Consider the following 16,308-nt stretch of genomic DNA (forward strand, 5'->3'; position numbering starts at 1 on the left):
GCAACCTACTGTGTGCAACAACAGTTTAGGCTTACTAAACTGTGTAGTTTTTCAGTAGTGAGAATTATATTCTGTCTGGTGATTGCTTGGTTCCTGTTTTTGGCATATGTCCAAATATTTTAATTAAAAACAAATTGAAGGAAAAAGTTTATTTCCACATGCATTAACAAATGCAAATTGGCAATTAACTAGGTTGAAATTGTGTTTAATAAGGAAATATTTTGTATTATTGTCATCAATAAACACCAAGATGTGCGATATATGCTAGGAGAAATGAAACAGTCAGAGACAAAGCCAGATTCGTAAGTAATTTTACTTTCTGCTTTATTATTACATTTGAAAGTAAATACTGTAGTCTGAAGTGGGCTCATGGACCGGCAGAATAGGTCACTTCCTGGATTGCCCATCCTGTGCCACATGGAAAGTCATGGATTATTCATGTAGCCTTAACATTGATTTTTAAGAAGTACTTCCAGTCGCAAAAACTTGAGCTTTGGATTTTGGAGCTCAAACAGCGGTGGTGGTCATTATGTTCCATCTGCAAAGCTGAACACTATGTGGAATCACCTTTAATAAGGTGGTCACCCTATTAAAATCAGGGAGGCAGAGAATGAGTGAGTGGCAATTAGGTTGTCTAGAAAAAATGAGGTTGGTGGTTCAGCAATCCTCTGAGTCTATCTCACTCATTAAAAAAATTTGATTTTGGATACTGGTGAGATGATTCATACCTTACATCATGTTATATGACATGGCCACCGTGCAAAATGGGACAGACTTCAGAAAGATCTCGTAACTCATGTTTGGCATCCATGAAGCACCATTGGATATCAGCAACAATTGATTTATATTCCAACACAATCTGCAACCTCATGGGAAATCACTTCTCACAAATAAGATTGAGATTTTTAAGGATGTGACCAAGAAGATAGATGAGGGCAGAGCAGTAGATATCGACACGGGCTTTAAAAAGGGTCCGCATGATGGAGAGCTAGCTATCCAATTGGATACAAAATTGATGGTAGGAGACAGAGTGTGATAGTAGAGGGTTATTTTTGAACTGGAGGCCTGTGAGCAGAGGTGTTCCGCAGGGATCGGTGCTGGGTCCATTGTTGTATATCATTTATGTAAACAATTTGGATGAGAATCTGCAGATGACACCAAAATTGGTTGTATAGTGGTCAGTGAAGAAGATTATCTAACATTATAATGTGATCTTGATCGGCTGGGCCAATGAGCTGAGGAGTCGCAGATGGAGTTTAATTTCGATAAATGTGAGGTGTTGCATTTTGATAAGACGAACCAGAGCAGGACATAGACAGCTAATGGTAGGGCTCTGGAGACTGTTGTTGAACAGAGAGACCCAGGAGGCAGGTAAGTAGTTCATTGAAAGTGGCATCATGGGTAGACATTGGTGAAGAAAACATTTGGCATGCTTACCTTCATTGGTCAGAGCCATGAATACAGGAACTGGATGTCATGTTGTGACTGTAGAGAACATTGGTGAAACCATGTTTGGAGTACTGTATGCAGTTCTGATCATCCTGCTACAGGAAGGATATTATTAAATTGAAAAGGATGCAGAAATGATTTACAAGTATGTTACTGGAGAAGTTAAGCTATAAGGAGAGGTTGAATAAACTGGGAGATTTTTCATTGGTGGTGGAAGGTTGAGGGGTGTCCATATAGAGGTTTATAAATTCACAAGGGGCATTGAAAAGGTGAATTTTGAAGGTTTTTCCCTAAGTTGGGGAGTTAAAAACCAGGGGGCATAATTTTAAGGTGAGAGGAGATAGATATAAAAGGGACCTGAGGGGCAACATTTTCATACAGAGGATGGTTCGTATGTAGTATGAACTTACAGAGGAAGTAGTAGATGCAATTTCGACTACAATACTTTAAAGACATCTGGACAAATATATGAATTGGAAAGGCTTAGAGGAATGTAGGCCAAACACAGGCAAGTGGGACTCGTTTGTTTGGCATGGATGAATTGGACTGAAGATTCGGTTTCCATGCTGTGACTCTACCATGAAGCCAGAGGATCACACTGGTTCAGTGAAGAGTGCAGGAGGGCAAGCCAGGATCAGCATCAAGCATATCAATAAATGAGGTGTCAACCTGGTGAACTTTCCCAACAGGAATACTTGCTTACTATTGACCAGAAACTGAATTTGACTCACCATACAAACAAACTACCTACAAGACCAGATCTGAGGCTCAGAATAGTACAGTGAATAACTCCCCAAAGCCTATTCATCATCTAGAAGGCTCAAGTCAGGAGTGGTGTTGGAATACTCTCCACATGCCTGAATACGTACAGCTTCAATAACATTGAAGAAACTTTATACCAACAAGGCAAAGCTGACTGCTTGATTGGCATAACATCCATTCTCTCCGCTACCTATGCTTAGTAGCAGCAGTGTGTACCACCAATAAGAGGCACTATAGAAAGCTGCCAAAGAGCTCTAAACAGCACCTTCCACACCCATAACCACTTCTTTCTAAAATGACAAGGGAAGCAGATACATGGGAACACCATCACCTGCAAATTCCCTCCCAATCACTCATCATCTTGACTTAGAAATATATTGCTGTTCTTTCACTGTCATTGGTTAAAATCCTGGAACTCCCTCTCTAACAGCCTAGAGGGGTATTTACCTGCACTTGGACTGCAGTGATTTAAGAAGATAATTCATTATCTCCTTCTCAAGGACACCTATAGACAGGCAATAAATGATCGCTCAAACGGCGATGCCCCTAACCCACAAATGATTTTTTTAAAAATTCAGTGGAATGCAGTGAGAGCCAAATGTGTGGCACTGTGAATAGCTCAGTTATATAGATGGAGGAAGAATGGTGGAAGGGAAAAGTGGTAGGTGATTCAATAGTTAGAGGAATACACGGGTCTTCTATGGCTGTTGAAGAGACACCAGGATGTCATGTTACCTCTCTAGTGCCAGGTTGAGGATGACACAGATCATTCTTTTGGGCGAAGGTGATGCCCCAAAGGTTCTGGTTCACGTGGGTAGGGGATGGTCTCCTAAAAGTAGGGTTTAGGGACTTAACTAAGAAACTGAAAAGCAGGAGCTCCAAAGGTGTAAGTTCAGCAATAGGTAGATCCTAAGATTCTGGGGCAAGTGGGATCTACTTATTGATGACATGTTACACCTTAGCACGACTGGGACGAACGTCATCATGGTGAGATTTGCAAATGTTCTCATGGGGGAGAGGGGCCAGCAGGAGGTCATTGTCCACATTGGAACCAACGACATAGGAAGGGAAAAGATTGAGATTCTGAAGGGAGATTACAGAGAATTAGGCAGAAATTTTAAAAGGAGGTCCTCAAGGGTAGTAATATCTGGATTACTCCCAGTGATATGAGCTAGTGAGGGCAGGAATAGGAGGATAAAGCAGATGAATGCATGGCTGAGGAGCTGGTGTATGGGAGAAGGATTCACATTTTTGGATCATTGGAATCTCTTTTGGGGTAGAAGTGACCTGTACAAGAAGGACGGATTGCACCTAAATTGGAAGGGGATTAATATACTGGCAGGGAAATCTGCTAGAAGTGCTTGGGAAGATTTAAACTAGTAAGGTGGGAGTGGGGGGGGGGGGGGGGGGGGGGGGGGTGGGACCCAGGGAGATAGTGAGCAAAGAGATGGGTACAGCTGAGAACAGAAGTGAGTCAAACAGTCAGGGCAGGCAGGGACAAGGTAGAATTAATAAATTAAACTGCATTTATTTCAATGCAAGGGGCCTAACAGGGAAGGCAGATGAACTCAGGGCATGGGTAGGAACATGGGACTGGGATATCAAAGCAATTACAGAAACATGGCCCAGGGATGGGCAGGACTGGCAGCTTAATGTTCCAGGATACAAATGCTACAGGAAGGATAGAAAGGGAGACAAGAGAGGAGGGGGAGTGGCATTTTTGATAAGAGATAGCATTACAGCTGTATTGAGGGAGGATATTCCCGGAAATACATCCAGGGAAGTTATTTGGGTGGAACTGAGAAATAAGAAAGGGATGATAAAATTATTGGGATTGTATAATAGACCCCCTAATAGTCAGAGGGAAATTGAGAAACAAACTTGTAAGGATATCTCAGCTATCTGTTAAGAATAATCGGGTAGTTATGGTTGGGGATTTTACCTTTCCAAACATCGATGGAGACTGCCATAGTGTTAAAGGTTTAGATGGAGAGGAATTTCTTAAGTGTGTACAAGACAATTTTCAGATTCAGTATGTGGATATACCTACTAGAGAAGGTGCAAAACTTGACCTACTCTTGGGAAAGAAGGCAGAGCATATGACTGAGGTGTCAGTGGGGAAGCACTTTGGGGCCAGCGACCATAATTCTATTTATTTTAAAATAGTGATGGAAAAGGATAGACCAGATCTAAAAGTTGAAGTGCAAAATTGGAGAAAGGCCAATTTTGATGGTATTAATCAAGAACTTTTGAAAGCTGATTGGAAGCAGATGTTCGCAGGTAAAGGGATGGCTGGAAAATGGGAAGCCTTCAGAAATGAGATAACAAGAATCCAGAGAAAGTATATTCCTGTCAGGGTGAAAGGGAAGGCTGGTAGGTATAGGGAATGCTGGATGACAAAAGAAATTGAGGGTTTGATTAAGAAAAAGAAGGAAGCATAAGTCAGGTATAGACAGGATAGATCGAGTGAATCCTTAGAAGAGTATAAAGGAAGTAGGAGTATACTTAAGAGAGAAATCAGGAGGGCAAAAAGGGGACATGAGATAGCTTTGGCAAATAGAATTAAGGAGAATCCAAAGGATTTTTATAAATATATTAAGGACAAAAGGGTAACTAGGGAGAGAATAGGGCCCCTCAAAGATCAGCAAGGCGGCCTTTGTGTGGAGCCACAGAAAATGGGGGGAGATACTAAATATACTTTACTGTGGAAAAGAATATGGAAGATATAGACTGCAGGGAAATAGATGGTGACATCTTGCAAAATAGCCAGATTACAGAAGAGGAAGTGCAGGATGTCTTGAAACATGTAAAGGTGGATAAGTCCCCAGGACCTGATCAGGTGTACCCGAGAACTCTGTGGTAAGCTAGAGAAGTGATTGCTGGGCCTTTTGCTGAGATATTTGTATCATCGATAATCACAGGTGAGGTGCTAGAAGACTGGAGGTTGACTAACGTGATGTCACTGTTTAAGAAGGGCGATAAAGACAAGCCAGGGAACTATAGACTGGTGAGCCTGACCTCAGTGGTGGGCAAGTTGTTGGAGGGAATCCTGAGGGACAGGATGTACATGTATTTGGAAAGGCAAGGACTGATTCGGGATAGTCAACATGGCTTTGTGCGAGGGAAATTGTGTCTCACAAACTTGATTAAGTTTTTTGAAGAGGTAACAAAGACGATTGATGAGGGCAGAGCAGTAGATGTGATCTAAATGGACTTCAGTAAGGCGTTCAACAAGGTTCCCCATGGGAGACTGATTAGCAAGGTTAGATCTCATGGAATACAGGGAGAACTAGCCATTTGGATACAGAACTGGCTCAAAGGTAGAAGACAGAGGACGGGAACAGGTGGTGGTGGAGGGTTGTTTTTCAGACTGGAGGCCTGTGACTAGTGGAGTGTCACAAGGATCGGTGCTGGGTCCTTACTTTTTGTCATTTACATAAATAATTTGGATGCAAGCATAAGAGGTACAGTTAGTAAGTTTGCAGATGACACCAAAATTGGAGGTGTAGTGGACAGCGAAGAGGGTTACCTCAGATTACAAAAGGATCTTGACCAGATGGGCCAATGGGCTGAGAAGTGGCAGATGGAGTTTAATTCAGATAAATGCGAGGTGCTGCATTTTGGGAAAGCAAATATTAGCAGGACTTATACACTTAATGGTAAGGTTCTAGGGAGTGTTGCTGAACAAAGAGACCTTGGAATACAGGTTCATAGCTCCTTGAAAGTGGAGTTGCAGGTAGATAGGATAGTGAAGAAGGCGTTTGGTATGCTTTCCTTTATTGGTCAGAGTATTGAGTACAGGAGTTGGGAGGTCATGTTGAGGCTGTACAGGACAGTGGTGAGACCACTGTTGGAATATTGCGTGCAATTCTGGGCTTCTTCCTATCAAAAAGATGTTGTGAAACTTGAAAGGGTTCAGAAAAGATTTACAAGGATGTTGCCAGGTTGGAGGATTTGAGCTACAGGGAGAGGCTGAACAGGCGAGGGCTGTTTTCCCTGGAGCATTGGAGGCTGAGAGGTGACCTTATAGAGGTTTACCAAGTTATAAAGGGCATGGATAGGATAAATAGACAAAGTCATTTCCTGTGGTCGGGGATTCCAGAACTGGAGGGCATAGGTTTAGGGTGAGAGGGGAAAGATATGAAAGAGACCTAAGGGGCAACTTTTTCACGCGAAGGGTTGTATGTGTATGGAATGAGCAGCCAGAGGATGTGGTGTAGGCTGTTACAATTGCAACATTTAAGAGGAATTTGGATGGGTATATGAATAGGAAGGGTTTGGAGGGATATGTTCCGAGTGCTGGCAGGTGGGACTAGATTGGGTTGGGATATCTGGTTGGCTTGGACAAGTTGGACGGAAGGGTCTGTTTCCATGCTGTACATCTCTTTGACTCTATGACTATAATACTGTTTGGAAGAGTTTAATTTAGTCACCGAGATGGCAAATTAAGAAGGAATTTGGATAGAATAAAAACATTAAAGTGATTACTCCAAATGCCACACCTGATGGTGTGTGTACAGATGTGACTGAGGGCAAGATGTTCAGGGTGTGGCCATGCATATGCTGCAAACATCACCACATTCTGTAAGCACATCGAGCTAGGGATTGTCCAAATTGAGTACAGTAATAATCATTGTAAAATTTACAAGTCCAGAAGTCTCAGAGTCCAGATATCATTTTGGTGGGTTGACAACAACTCCTTTTTGTGATGCAACATTCTCAAGATATGAATGTCACCTTCATCTCCTTTTGCTCAGCAGATGTGTCGGCAGTGTGTTAATTATTATCTTGCTATTCCATTACAATGTCATCATTTGGATATGTTCTTTCATGTTCACAGTGCACAATTCGCATATTGTGCATTTCCCAGAGCTAGCTTCTGTTCCTCTACAATGTTGCTCCATTTGATATTATCACCTCATCAGATTGGTTCTCGCTGCACACATTAGATTCCTCTGTGGGTAACCACAGATCCACTGTGGGATGTGTGAGTCTGACCTTTCATCCTTTGTGTAAATGAAACAGTTCTGTATCTGCATGCTGGTCATTTACACTCTTCATCCTCTGTTATTTATTGAGAAGTGCAATCTGCTACATTGAAAGTTAGGTTGGTGTTGGCTTAGCAAGATTGTTTTCACTTAGCTTCTGAGGTGTTGCTCTGATGTGTAATTTACCAAGGTGACAATCTTGTTTCACTGCACTTCAAAACAAGTGATTTAATGGTGAGAACCATTTGTCCATTGACATGGTTTGACCTCGGTAATGTTGGGAGGGCTTCATATTGTTCATGCTCCATTTAGTACACATGCTTCTTCAAGGTCTGCCTATATACTGCAACCCATTGTCAAAAGTGATTTCTTCAGCTGCACTAACAGATTGAATATAGCACTTCATGTGTTTAACTTCATTTGTTAAACAAGCTTTAAGTGTTTTTCACCTGAATGATAACTGGAAATTTGGAGAAATAATCAATAACTAAGATCGAGTAACCCGCATTAATTGTAAATAGATGTGTGACTATTTTAGGAAAGGTCATAGAGACTTGTATCTGTGTCGAGGTTCTTTGCATTTCTGTGGCTGGCTCTGGCATACCTCACACACCCTCATTAACCTTTCAATGTCACTGTTAATCACTGGCTATAAACTGTATCCCATGCCAGTTGTCTCCTCTACTGTGTGCCCAGATGATTCCATTGTAATTGTGACAATATGTTGTGTCAGGGAGCTTCAGCCAGAATTACTTGCATTCCTATGAAGATGATGTCTATGTTTCTGCATTGCTCTCTGTTTTATTTTTTCTCTTTTCTGCCACTTAATGTTTATTGTGTATGTCTTGAGCACTTTATTTATAAAGGTATAATATTTGCATTTTTGAGGTAAAATATGTTTTAGCAGCTCAAAGATTATTCACAGTTTGTGAAGAAAACCTTGTTTTCTTCGGATTCCTTTGATTAACTTCTTTGGGTTTTTAAACTGTGGAAAGTTAAAAGTGCTTTTGAATTGCATCTGCTGTTTGTCCTTGTGGTCTTCAAATTGTGACATCGAGGTGCTGATGTTGGACTACAGTGAACAAGGTCGGAAGTCAGATGACGCCAGGTTATAGTCCAACAGTTTTATTTGAAATCACAAGCGTTCAGTGTAAACAGCTGAATAACAAGCAAGTACTTATTACATTATTCCAGTCATTTAGTTTGTCTCCAGCACCTACTTAATTTTTTTTGTTATTATCTCTCTGCCTCATTTAATTGGATTATAGCTCATCACTTTACTCGTTACTCATACTGTCTGACACTCTTTATCACCTGCAGAGACCTATTGTTAAGCCTTTCCACACTTCATTCACACCATTTGTATAATCTTTGATCTCTCTGCCCATAAGATCTGTGCCTGTGTGCTTCTCTCTCGCTTCACTTGACGAAGGGACAATGCTCCGATGTTGTGATTTCAAATACACTGTTTTGACTATAACCTGGTGTCATCTGACTTCTGACCATCTTCAAATTGTGTCACTTCTTTCCTTGTTCTACTTTTCCATTAAAGAGAAAAATCAATATTAAAGATCATGAAGTGTATTTTCTTATGCTATCTAAGTGTAACACATGTTAGCTACATAATGTCGTTTACTTAAAGATCTCTGGTGAGCTTATTTATAGCTAAATTAGTACAAACAATGCAGGGTACTCTCTCGTCACATTCCTTGCCTAAGATTGTGGCTTCTTGCCATGTGATTACATCAAGGTACTTGCTCATCAACATGTTGAGCTTCTTTAAAGGGACATCACCTTTACAGTGTCTTCACTGTTCCAAATATATATACTTTACTTGGATGGGCCTTCTCACAGTTCTCACTGAGGACATCTTTCATTTATCATCATCGACTGCCCTTTATTTTGAGGATGACTTCTATTCAAGCCACCAGAATTATGTCATGGGTCTTCAGATAACTGAAAAACCTAATCATTGACCCACAAACCTTTTGAGAAAATCTTTGTCCTACACCACATAATGGGATGGGAAACACAGTACTTGCTGCTTTTTTTGTTAATCTGTCTGCCACCACTCTGACTCCTGGTTAAGACTTTGTTACTCAAAGCATGAAGCAACTTGATGGACAAGCCAGTTTGAACAAATGGCAGCAAATTCTTTCCAATAATTGATGTCAATGCTATCATGCATCAAGGTGAGCTTCAGAGTATTATTGAAGCAAGTGTTTGTCCTCCCCTGTGACACTGACAGTTTAAGAGTTGAGAGCTTTTGACATATTGTCCTATTCGTCACAATTCATTTTGCAGGCATTTTGACTGAATCGTTGTGGAATGAAAGGATACAGGCACTTGCTTAACAGTCCTCATTTAAATCTGGAGATGTCACAGATACATTGCTGTTAGAATTTATCAAACACTTATGTGTTGCTAATACAACAAAGCAAGTCTCATTGCAGTAGAGGAGTATGGTGATGACAGTTGTTCTGTACACTTGGAGATTTGTAGATTTGAGTTGAGCTTTGATGTCAAACACCCACCATCATAGTGTGTAGAAGACTGAGATAGTGCAGCTAACGTAGTGTTGGATTTCTGAATCAATTGTAGCTATACATAAAGTAAGATCATTTAGAAATTGTACTCTACATTTTTAATTCAACATTACACAAAATCTAAATCATCAATCAGCTACTTCATTCCAGTTGCATGTTTACTAATGAATCCCGGCTGAAAATGTGTTGCTGGAAAAGCGCAGCAGGTCAGGCAGCATCCAGGGAACAGGAGAATCGACGTTTCGGGCATAAGCCCTTCTTCAGGGCTTAATGAATCCCCTACTAATGAATCCCCACAGGCCTGAGAGATCTTTTTCAAACTGACTTCACAAAGGCATATTCTTCATTAGTCTTTGGTCTGAAACCTCAGTTATATTTGTAGATTTCAGTAACAGGAAATATCGCACATTGAGAGAATTTTGGATCTTATTCTATAATACTAGCAATTTTGTTTCAACAGTTCATCTTCCTCGACAAGGATCATTCAGTATTTGCCGATCCTGCAACACAGATTTTCACTTCTAAGATTCATAAACTTATGTTGATCCATAACTCATTACAAATAAGGACAAATGCAGCAAAATTGCTGATCATCCTGTGTTCACCAACTTTCTTTTGGTGGACAAGGATTCAATGTTGAGATTTTAAAATTCTTGTCCTTGAATGGCCTTGATCCACCTATCTCTAATTCCTTGCACTTCTACAGCTTTCCAAGACATTTACATTTCTCCAACACTGCCCCCCATTTTAAAAATGCTTTGTTGTTGAGAGGCTGTTCAGACTCTTCTGTTTTCTTCAGTTATCAGTTTGTGCTCTTGAACAATATCGTGTAGCAGTAATAACTGAAACAAATGTGATATTGCCACTATGGTGAATGAGAAAAATATTTATGAGGGCAAGATCTTTCAATTGAAATGTGCAACATTGTCAAATTGAGTGATACATTCCAAGCCATACATGATATAGCAATGTTTGTATTTGTAAAATACCTGTTATGGAAAACTGATATTTCTAAGTAAATTAGCTACTTTTTAAATTTTGTGGGTAAATCTGCTCTGATAATGCATTTCATAGAATTCTTACTGTGTGGAAGCAGGCCATTAAGCCAATCGAGTCCACAACACCCCTCCAAAAAGCACCCAACTCGACACATTCCCATCCCTGTAACCCTGCATTTCTCATGACTAGTCCATCTATCCCTGGATACTATGGACAATTAGCATGTCCAATCCACCTAACTGTGCATAGAGTCATAGAGATGTACAGCATGGAAACAGACCCTTCAGTCCATCCCGTTCATGCCGACCAGATATCCCAACCCAATCTAGTTCCACCTGCCAGCACCCGGCCCATATCCCTCCAAACCCTTCCTATTCATATACCCATCCAAATGCCTTTTAAATGTTGCAATTGTATGTTACGTTAAACCTGCAGTATTCTGTAAGATGGACAATGACTATTTGACAAACTCTATCTGGTTACATTGAATTCTTTTCATAAATTAACTGACTCAATGCAGCAAATGTGAAATCTATGGACTGTGAGAGTGAGGATTCAAATATATGTAGGTTTCAAGTAACAAAATGGTTTTTCAATTTAAAATAACACAACAAAATGCTTCAAGTTATGATTTGACTTTGTGAACGTGTACTGCTGCTTTGCTGAATTAGCTGAAATAGAAGATAAGGCAAACAATGGAATTTTCATAAAATTAATACTGACACGTTAATTGACCATTCGAACTAACCTTGAACTGCTAGCATGGAATGATGATTTACGTGAAATAGGAACCGTTTCCCAGGAAATATCATTGGATTAGCCTCCTGTCAATCATGTCACCATATTACAGTTGATTGGTCTTTTCTTGTAATTAAGGCTGTACTGACTCTTGAAAAAATATTAAAAATTGCTTATTGCTCAATTGTAATTGTGCAATTTCACCACAGAGCACAGAAGCTTTAACCTCTGTGTTGCTGGAAAGAATTGAGACAGGCTGCATTACTTTATTAAACTAATGACCTTGCTTTTACAGACTGCATTCTGTTCATTCTTTTGACCAATCTTAAACCAAGGAGCCCCTCTGGCGGGGTCCATATCTTCAAGAGCACCCAAAGGAAACTCATGCAGACATGGGAGAATGTGCAAACACCAGACAGACATCGCCAGAGGGTGGAATCGAACCGGGATCCCATGCTCTGCCACTGTGTCACTCAGTTAAAATCCCAAAAATACAACTTTTTCACTTTGATAAAGAAATCGTAGTCTACTAACATCATACTGTAACAAGAATGTTGATGTATATTACTTGTTTTACATATTTTTGTGAAGAAAATATCCTGCAAATGAATAAACTTCATTGACACAATTTGATAGTGTCCAACTAAGGCTTTACTTTATAAATTCCTTTCTTCACTTTTGGAATTCTTCACTTGATCAAATTATTTTATTTATTTTCTTTAATGTTTCTGCTAAAACAAACGAAACCAAACTCTCAATTTTGGATGATTTAAGAATGCTTAGATCAGTGTTCCACAACTTCAGGATCTATTAATTTGGTTAGCCCTGACAGAGTATTATTTTTCTGATTTTCTTCATGATATGATTATGATAGAATTTACTGTACATATTTCTAATAATAATAAATAGGTACCGAATAAAACTTAATTTTGCTCACGGGAACAGTCATAGTTACAGAATTTCCCCCATTTCAACTGATGAAGATAAAATTGTGATTTCTGTGAGGCTTGACAAATTTGCATTCAACAAACTGTCTCTTTGTCATCAGAAATCTTTATGTCCACTTGAGGAAAGTATAAGGGTATATATTTGTTAAACTAAACCTGTTAGGGAAAACCAAATCGTTGGATGCCGACTGCTTTCTTTTTATAAAATTTCTATAGAAAAGATTTGTACTTTCCTATCTTTGAACGTTAATTACGTGGATACAGTTTTTAGGTCCCTCTGTATTTCTCAGAACTCAAAAATTGAAAATTTAAGTAGATTCCTGGGTTGCTAATAATCCTAATTTGTCATAATATATCAGTAAATGCATGAGAGTACTCTAAGTTTGTTGACAATTCAATTTTATTCCCAATGCTACAAGGTTCAGTCAAGAACAAAAATTCAATAGAGAGAGAATAATAAAGTGTACATCAAGAATAATGTCATTCTAATTTAATTTATGTTTCTCTGTATGCCAGAATAATACCTGATAATAGAAAGGAGTGCACTACTTTTTTGTTGAAGGATTATTCACAGACCACATGACTTAATTGCTAAATAGATTTGTTTGATTTAATAGTAATATTGAAATCGGGAATGGATGTTGCAAAGATTTGTGTGCAGTGTTTGAATGCAACAAACATGATGTAAAATTAACACCAGGGATAGATACAAAGCAAATTTAAATTACATTATATAAATGAAAACATCTTTACTACCGGATTTTGAACATTATTTGACAGAAGAACCTGGTATTCTATAAACTTCGTTGTGCAATTAAGAAATGTCCTTGGATTGTGGATTTACTTTGTGATTCAAATGAATTTTCATCACTTTACCATCTAAGGGAATCTCTTTTTCACTAAGCAAGTCCTTGGAAACTCGTCAAGAAAATTAATGGAAGTTCAACTGTGATCCTGTTGATAAAGCTTATAACCCTTAGATGCACATGCTCACAATACCTATTCTCTTTTAATGAGGAATATTGTCAAAAAAATCCTAAAATGATGTGTTAGTTGGAGGGCAGTTAATTCAAAAGCATGTGAGTAAAACAGTCACATTTCATTTGCATTTTAATCAGGTGCCACATTTGACATGTTGGCAATTGTTTTTTATAAAGTATATTTTAAGTGAAGTCCTCAGAATTTTCAGGGAAAATACGGTAACTTTTGAAACACAGAGGGACACTCTTTAAGAGGGTTTGTCTTCAAATCTCCAGTGCAGATGAAAATTAAAAGGAAATAGTGATATTAGCAATGAAAATCCGCTCTAAAGTCCATAGTTTAGTCTCATTTAAATAAATATTCTTGAGAGTGGTGTTAGGCAAATGCTATCCATAAAATTGCCATTCAGTCTCCTTAATACAAAAAGAGTACAGCACGGGAACAGGCCCTTTGGCCCTCCTAGGCCTGTGCAGTTCGTCATGCCCTAAAACAAAACTATAAAGCAAATTTCTGCCCATATTTGGTCCTTATCCCTCTCTTTCCTCCCTATTCATGTAACCATCTAGATGCCTCTTAAATGTCACCAAAGTGGCTACTTCTACCATCTCTTCTGGTAGTGTGTTCCAGACTTCGACCACTTCCTGCGTGAAAAACCTTCCTTGCATATCTCCCTTAAACTTCCGCATCTCACCTTGAACCTATTCACTCTTGTAATTGAAATTTCAAACCTGGTAAAAAAATCTCTGACTATTTATCCTATTCATGCCCCTCATAATTTTGTCAACCTCTATCAGGTCCCCTCTCAGCTGCCGTCTTGATTGCTAATAGGCAACTGCAATGGCAACTGGCCTGTCACCAATTCAGAGTAGCTATTCTCAGTGCAAGCTTTAGATCCCTTGATAAATTTATGTCTATGTTAAACTTGCTCAAAAAGAATATTTCAATCAAAGACATCACCTTAGTCAACAGGAAAGCTCCTTCGCGCCAAAATCATTCAGGGAAGCTAGCCACCAAGAAGTTTTGCAAATGAAGAAATGACAATGTTGCAGCTGTTGGTGTTTAACATTTAAAGTCTGCATCATCAACCATCAATACCTGAGCCAATACACTTGTAGTTTCAAGTAGACATTGATAGTAATAATGAGATTATAGATTTCAACTTAATTTATAGCTCCATTCTCCAGTTTATAATGAATTGACAAGTTACTTATATCAATAGCAAAGATTTGGAAGTGCATGAATTAATATAAAAAGCATTTTATAATGATCCATCCTATTGGGAGAAAGTGAGGACTGCAGACGCTGGAGATCAGAGTCGAGAGTGTGGTACTGGAAAAACACAGCAGGTCAGGCAGCATCCGAGGAGCAGGAGAATCGACTTTTCGGGCATAAGCCCTTCATCAGGAATGAGGCTTGTGGGTCGTGGCTAAGAGATCAATGGGATGTGGGTGGAGTTGGGGGGAGGTAGCTGGGAAAGTGATAGGTGGATGAAGGTGTCTGATTGTGTTCATACAAAGTTGCTATCCAATACTGAAAGGATGTAGAAGTCTAATTGTATATTTGGCTACATACCTAATAATATGAATTGTAAAAATGAAGAAAAACAATAGCGTCATTGGATGGAATTAAATCCCTTCCCTGGGATGGGTTTGGTGGCAGGGATTGAATCATGTGGGCGGATGCTGATTAGGAACTCCGTCTCCTTTCCTCCCTCCATCCCAATAAAGTCTGTAACCAGGAAGGCTTGAAGGTTGCCTTCCTGTCCTGTTAGTTATTGAGACTTGGAAGTGGGCATTTAGTGCCCATGCAAGGTTCCCATCCTTCCATGGTATTATCATCACATATTACCTAGAATGAAAGATTCAAAGTCTAGAAGGGGAGGTGGATGCCATGTGAGAGGCACCCTGACAGCCTGCCAGTGCTGCTAACAAACCCTCAGGTTATCATCCGAGTTGCACTAATTGGCCAACATCTCTTCATGAGTGAATGTATACCTGAGGAATATCCATCACTATCTGGTTACATGCTTGAAGTGGAACTTGAATACAGTGTTCATTCTATAACAGGTGAGATACAGGGTTCTTGCTGACTCGCCAATGATTGGGAAAGTCCCTTCACCCTCATTACATTCTGCCCATCCTAGCCAGAATCAACTAAGATCCTTAAATAGTATTGATGTGATTTAAATCCTAATTGATTTGCTCCAGTTTATTTTAACTGTGAAAGATTTTTCCATCCAATGGAGTGCTACAAATTCAGTAGATTAACCTTATGGAATTAAGTTGCCTTTGGTACATAGAAAAGAGCTTCATTTCAGTGAAATAGATTTGAAAAACAAATGCAATAGCCACAGAATATGAAATCAATACGAAAAGTGGGCAGAAACAAATAATTGTTTCAAGTAGATAGACACATTAGAAAAAAATAAAAAAGATTACTCTTGAAACAAAATCAGTTTATGATGTAGGGGATAAAAAACATGAAGACAATCAAAGGACTCTATCAAAATACAGTAAAAAAATGCTTGTTGTTCTGGAGAAGAGAAACACAGCTATTTGTCTTTGCAATCAAGTAATAATCAATTTATTCACAGAACTGTGAGAGTTTTATTGTCATTTGATCATGCCCCAGTGACTTGGCAAAAAGAATCACTCACCTGATGAAACCTTTCATCGATACTTGTTGCAACAGTGATCATGGTGGTTGGTGTCAATTTCTGCATCAACTGCCAACATGTGTATCCTTTATCGCTTTGGAAATTAAATTGTCAGGTATGATAGTTATCATATCGTAAATCTTGAAAAGGAAGCTAATCTTTCTTTAAAAAGATATAAAGCCAGAAGTCTCTGAAAATTCCTTCTAAAACACACATGTCTCCTTATGCGGATTCAGCTACAC

Source organism: Chiloscyllium plagiosum, unplaced genomic scaffold, assembly GCF_037043375.1.
Source record: "Chiloscyllium plagiosum isolate Xiang-an unplaced genomic scaffold, Cpla_swu_hap1 HiC_scaffold_15, whole genome shotgun sequence".
NCBI classification, from domain to species: domain Eukaryota; kingdom Metazoa; phylum Chordata; class Chondrichthyes; order Orectolobiformes; family Hemiscylliidae; genus Chiloscyllium; species Chiloscyllium plagiosum.